Source organism: Nicotiana attenuata, chromosome 2 (assembly GCF_001879085.1).
Source record: "Nicotiana attenuata strain UT chromosome 2, NIATTr2, whole genome shotgun sequence".
Classification (NCBI taxonomy): domain Eukaryota; kingdom Viridiplantae; phylum Streptophyta; class Magnoliopsida; order Solanales; family Solanaceae; genus Nicotiana; species Nicotiana attenuata.
In genome coordinates this window covers 39,226,287-39,233,296 of record NC_031990.1, presented here as the reverse complement: position 1 = coordinate 39,233,296, position 7,010 = coordinate 39,226,287, and positions in this window count along the sequence as shown.

Sequence of the window (7,010 nt, the reverse complement as noted above, 5' to 3'; positions counted from 1 at the left end):
TTCCCCCCCCCCTACCCCCCCCCCTCCCCCAATTTTACACCCCAATTACCAATTAGATGATATAAATCAAGATACAATCATGGAATCTAACCAAAATCAAGTGAAGAACACTTACCCCAATCACCTCTCTGAAGTTCCCTTCAAAAATCGCCCAATCCCATGGTCTCTAGCTCAAAATACCAAAAATGGGTTCAAACCCTCAATTTTATAACACTGCCTGCCCAGATTTTACTCTTCGCGAACACGGTAGTGCCCTTGCGTTCGCAAAGCACAAACTACCTCTGACTTGGAAATCCTCCTTCGTGAATGCGATGCCCCCTCTCGCGAACGCGTACCTTAACCAGCTCAACCCATCTCGAACGTGACGCCCTCCTCACGAACGCGTAGACCAATGGCCTGGGGTCCCCAGCTGCCTCCACTTCTCTTTGCTAACGCGAGACCTCATGCGCGTCCGCGATGCATACTCAGACAACCTTCGCGTTTGCGGCCTCCCCTTTGCGAACGCGAAGAACAAAAATCCCTCTACTCTCAATAATCCTTCGCGAACGCGGTAGCCTTCTTGCGAACGCGAAGAAGGAATTCTCTGCAACAAAATACCAGAAATCTACCAACTTCTAAAGCCAAGAATTGATCTGTTAACCACCCAAAACTCACCCGAGGCCCTCGGGACCTCAACCAAACATGCCAACATATCCCATTAGTCGAACCTTTGAATCACTCAAAACAACATCAAAACACCAAATTACCATCGGATTCAAGCCTAAGAACATCTAAATTTCCAAATTTCACAAATGACGCTGAAACCTATCAAATCACGTCCGAATGACCCCAAATTTTGCACACACGTCACAAATGACACTACGAACCTACTCCAACTTCCGGAATTCCATTCCGACCCCGATATAAAATTTTCCGCTGCCAACCAAAATTGCCAAATTTCCAACTTTTGCCAATTCATGCTAATTCTACCATAGACTTCCAAATCACATTCCGGACGCGCTCTTAAGTGTAAAATCACCTAACAGAGCTAGCGGAACCATCAAAATTCAAATCCGAGGTCGTTTAATCACAAGTGAATATCCGTCAACTTTCCCAACTTAGGCCTTCACAAAAGAGACTAAGTGTCTCAATTCACTCCAAAACCACTCCGAACCAGAACCAACTAACACGATACGATTAAATATAGCTGAAGGACATAAAAGGAAGCAGAAATGGGGGAAATGGGCTATAACTCACGAAACGACCGGCCTGGTCGTTACACAAAACAAATGAGCACAGTTAATTAGAATTGACTTAAAAGAAAATTAGGAGAAAATATAAAAAAGAAGGCGGAAAAACACCTTTAACGGTTACGGCAAAAGTTTTGGAAAAAAACAAAGTAGGTTATAGGTTGGACATTTGGAGTTAAAATAGAAAAAAAAAAAGTAAATGATAAAATAGAATTGTGGAGTAATAAGTTAGGGAATAATTAGACCTGTCAAATGGGTCGGGTCGACCCACGAAACGCCCCACGTAACCATTAAAATTGGCCCTTTAACCGGTCCATGACCCACAAAACCCTAATTGGACCAACCCATTAATTTAAGAGGCCTGGGCCGGGCTATAATATTTTGACCCACTGAACCAAACCGGACTCGAACGGGTAGCTGACCCACTGGTCAATTGGCCTAGACCACGTCACACACACACACACACACACACACACACACACATATATATATATACAAGTGGTAAAAAATTGAATCCAAACATTGAAGAAAGAATATAGTACTAGACACTACGAGGCGTCCTGTCGAAATAATTGAATTCCATATGTTTTAAACTATTAGTTATCGAAATAGTCAAATTCCATATGTTTCTCAAGTTTTAATGTTAATAAAGTATGATTTTTCTTTCTTTTTTATTCTAACTGGCTTCAAAGACATGCAGTAATTTCAAATTCGTATATATGTATAAAGTTTGAAATTTTTATCATTTACATTAGTTTTAAACTTTTGTAATTAAATTGGATTCGGCCCATTATGGCCCGGGTTAAGGGGTAATGGCCTGGGTTAAGGGGTTAAGGGTCCGGATCGGGCCAGCATGTTTTGACTAATGCGTCAAATCCAGACCGACCCTTATAAGATAGTGAACCGGCCCGGACCGATTAAGGACCCACGGGCATAATGGGAAAGAAAAATAGGAAACAATTCCATTACACCAAATCGGTTGTTTAAAAAAAGGGAACTTTTCATTGTTCCGGAACAATGAATTTAATAATACAAATACAACCAATTTTAATGAAACAATCAAAACAAACATTGTTTTGGGATAACAATACAATACGATACAATGGGGAACAACCATCCAAACAAGCTGTAAGTTTGCACATCGTACTGGATAGAGAAGAAGAAGAAGTAGACAGGACTGAACTGAAGCTCTTTTTTGATTAATTGATGTTAGTTTTTCTCCCTAGAAGAGAGAGAACTGAGAAAGAATGGGAAAAGTTATTCCTTGAGGGTGGATTCATGAGCTACAAGATTACCCCTGTCTTGGGCCTATGGTCCCTTATTGAAGTTTTTCCCTAAATATATTATGTAAGAATTATAATGAACCTATATGCAGTATTAAATAAACAATGAGATGATTGTGTAAGTTTGCACAACTTGTTTGAGCTTTTCCCAAAAATGGCTGAAAATTAAAATGGGATTGAAGTAAATTAAATGAAATGATTTTGCAATAGCTAGCTCTGCGCGTACTTGGTATAACTGTTTATTACATTCTACTGAATAATAGATAACCAATTTTTAAAAAGAGTTAATTTTATCGATAGTCATTGAACTTTTGTGTTTGAGATCCAAAAGTCATTTTTTTTTCCTTTTGTTACACAAAAATTATTTAACTTTGCTCTATTTATCACAGAAGTCACATTTGCCCAATTTTATAATAGTCTATTATGCCCTTGATATTATATAAATTTTCATATTTATGTAATACCTTTTATATTATATATTATATAATATACTTTTACCTAGGTATTTTATTTATAACTAAAATAACTTAATATTATTTTATTTATTATTTTTATAATATATTCGTACATTTAATTTTTCCTTAACTGATTTTATTTTAAATTTTTACTAGTATTTTATAAAATCTTGTCAAAGTGATTATCTTGTCAAAGTGATTATCGTGTCAAAGTAAAATTTTTTCTTTATTTTGTTATACAAAATTATTTTACTATGGTCTAGTTATCACGATAATCACTTTGACAAGATTTTATACAACTCACCTGAAAAGTCTATTATGCCGTTGACATTATAAATCCTCCAATTTATGTAATACATTCTATATTATATATTTTATAATATATTTTTACCAAAGAATTTTACTTATAATTAAAATAATTTATATTATTTTATTTATTATTTTTATCATATATTAGTACGTTTAATTTTCCCATCATACTGAATTTTTTTAATCATATTCAAGCATGAAAATATTTTCAAATATGAAAACGACAAAAAAATAATTATTTGAAATAACAAAAATAAATTTGTTTAACAAATGATAGTTTTTATAGTCAGTAAAACTATTAATTTTTTTAAAAGATATTTGAGTTTAATATTAAATTTTAAGATTTATCTGTTAAAATTATTTATTTGAAACTGTTAATTTGATGTGTGAATTTACTAAATGTTGGTATTTTAGTTATTGAGTTAACGAATATGGCTTGATTGATAAATCTGAGCTTTGATTTTATAGTTCTTATTAAAAATATTTCATTAGGAGTGGTTAAGAACATTGACGTGAGATTTGTTCATAGTAAAGTTACTGACAAATTTATTAACGCTACCAATATATCTTGAAACTTAACGTTAAGGAAAAATTAAATATACGAATATATAAAAAGGTCCAAAATTGGCCCTCTACTATGGTATATTGTTTACTTCTTCCACCCGGTATACTTTTCATCCAAATTTATCCCTACCGTTAACAAAGTTTGCATAATTGCCCCTAACCTAACGGATCTACACTGTGGCAGCTGACCCCTTCAATTTTCTCCATGTCAGCTGCCAAGTCAGCAGGTCCCACCCAATCCCTCTAATATTCTGCATTTGAATAGTTGACAAAAAAAAGTTCCCATTTTCTTACCCCACCCCCTAAAAATGAAATCCTTCCCCAACACTTTTTCGTTTTTTTCCATTCTTTCCCTTTCGTTTCCATTGCAGAGATTATACCTCCACTAAAATGAAATCTAGTCTTCTTCTCCCATTAACAAATCATCATTGTTGAAAATTAGGGTTCATCAAAAATCATAATTGAAGACCTTCAATATGTCAAACAATTGTGTTCTCCAATATTGGCTTTTGAAACCCACTATGGTATATTCTTTGAGTGTCTAAAAGTTCGAATTTCACTAAGATTAGTTGATTATTTATGGAGGAGATCGACTGGGTGTTTTCGTTTTGAGTTTAAAGTCGTGAATCAAACACCGATTTCATGGATTTGAGTAAAAAAATACTTGAACTATATTTTTTTGGTCGTCGAAATTCAAAGCTGGAAAAAGACTCAAGATCCTGAAATTTCTTGCTTCTTTTATACTGAAATCTAGTGGAGAAAACAAAATTTGGATCTTAAAAAGGAAAGAATAACACTGGTGTTCAAAAATTTGAAGAAAAAAAAAACAAAAATCACCATTGAAGGAGCTGTAAGAGAGCTCAAAAACATAAGATGGGTATTCTGATTTGCTGAAGTTTGAGCTAACTGTTTTGGAGTTTGTTGGGAATATTCATGTGGAGAAGTTATGGACGATCTGAGTCTGTTTGGTTATAAATTTTGTTTGGATCGAAATATTTGAAGCAAAGATGAAGAAGCATTGAGCAAGAAGAAGAAGCAACCTTTTTGGGGATTTTTTTTATTTGTTGATTAAGTAAATAAGTGTAATAAATAAAATATATTTTTAAATAGTGACATGGACTCTTACGTGGCACTTTAATAAATGCAATAACTAAGATATTATTAAAAGTGGTGATATGGACTCCACCTTGGTATTTTATTTGGTGGGGACCTACTAACTTGGTAACTGACATGGAGAAAATTGAAAGGGTCAGCTGCCACGGTGTAGACCCGTTAGGGTTAGGGGCAATTATGCAAACTTTGTTGACGGTAGGGATATATTTGGACGAAAAGTATAACGGGTGGCAGAAGTAAACAATACACCATAGTAGAGGGTCAATTTTGGACCTTTTCCCTAAAAATAATAAATAAAATAATTTTAAATAATTTTAATTATAAATAAAATACCTAGGTAAAAATATATTATATAGTATATATATAGAAGGTATTAAATAAAATATGAAGATTTATATAATATCAAGGGCATAATAGACTTTTCAAGTAAATGTATTACAAAATTTGGCAAATGTGACTTTTGTGATAAGTAGAGCAAAGTAAAATAATTTTTGTGTAACAAAAGAAAGAAAAGTGACTTTTGAGTAATGAACATAAAGTTAAATGATTTTTACGTAACAAAAAAAAAGTGATTCTTGGGTAACAAACAAAAGTTCAATGATCATCGATAAAAATTAACTCTTTTTAAAAAGGAACGCGAAAGATTTTAAAATATAATTAATAAAAGAGCTCTTCAAAACCAAAAAAGCCTTAACTTGGGTAGTATTTAATATTTCGAATTAGTAATTTTTATTTGCCTACTGAATCTTCTAATTATGATAAAATATACTGGAACTTAACAAACACTGGGATGTTCTCTGTTAAATCTATGTATCGGTGTTTAACTAATTTGGATACATCCACTAATACACCATCTCCTAAATCCTACTACTGGATTTGGAAACTTCCGATCCCACATAAAATATCCTTCTTTCTTTGGTTGCTATGTCATAATAGACTCCCTACAGCTGAGTATCTTACACGTATAGGTATTATTAATTCTAATAGTTGCCCTCAATGTCATCAAGACACTGAATCAGTTGTGCAACTTTTCAAATATTGTACTAAGGCAACCCTTCTTTGGGATGTCCTTAGAATAACATCTCCCACCATTCCAGTTTCTGCCTCTAAAGATGATATTATGAATTGGTTGTATGAATTTATACATACGCCACTGTCAACCATACCTTACAACATTCCTTCTACAACTTCCATTCCGTTTGCTTTATGGGAAATTTGGATTAGAAGGAATAAGTTGGTTTATGACCATAAAGTATATGAATTAAATATGTGTGCTTTATTACAAAAGGTAGCTGAATTTTACTTCTTAACAAATCACTCTATTAAGAAGAAAGCAAAGACTCCTATCTATATTAAATGGCACCCACCGGATCATATGTGTTATAAATTAAATATTGATGGATCTTGCAACCCGGATCTGTGCACTTATGGGATTGGGGGAATTATTCGCGATCATCAAGGTAATTGGATCATAGGCTTTGCGGCATCTGTCAGGCAAGGGGACCCTATTCAAATAGAACTGCTCGCACTCCTCAAAGGGTTACAAATTGCCGTCAAACGGAGGCTCCTACCACTGATCATAGAGACGGATGCACAAAATATAATTGGTATGTTGAGATCACCAGCTATGAAATGTATTAACATTATTCATGATTGCAGGTCATTGCTCCAACAGCTGGATAGAGCTTCTGTACAAGTTATCTACAGAGAGCAGAATGATGTAGCAGATAAGTTAGCCAAATATGGTGCAACACAAGAAGCGGAGCAATGCCTACTTTTTGACTCGCCCCTCTTTTTTGTAATGTCTTGTTATCTACAAGATTACCAGGGCACACTCCATAGCAGGACTACACGGCATGTTAGTAGGAATGTTAGTCATTCTCTCTCTAGTTCGTCTAAAACATCTACAATGTGTAATAGTTTATGTAATAGGGTTGTCTCTCCAGTTTAGGGGGAAGGTACACCAATCTAGTTCTACTTTTGTACAAATGATGCCTTGTAGGCATCTACGACTCTAAACTCATGTAAATGTTTGCTATGTATAATATTGCCTATCT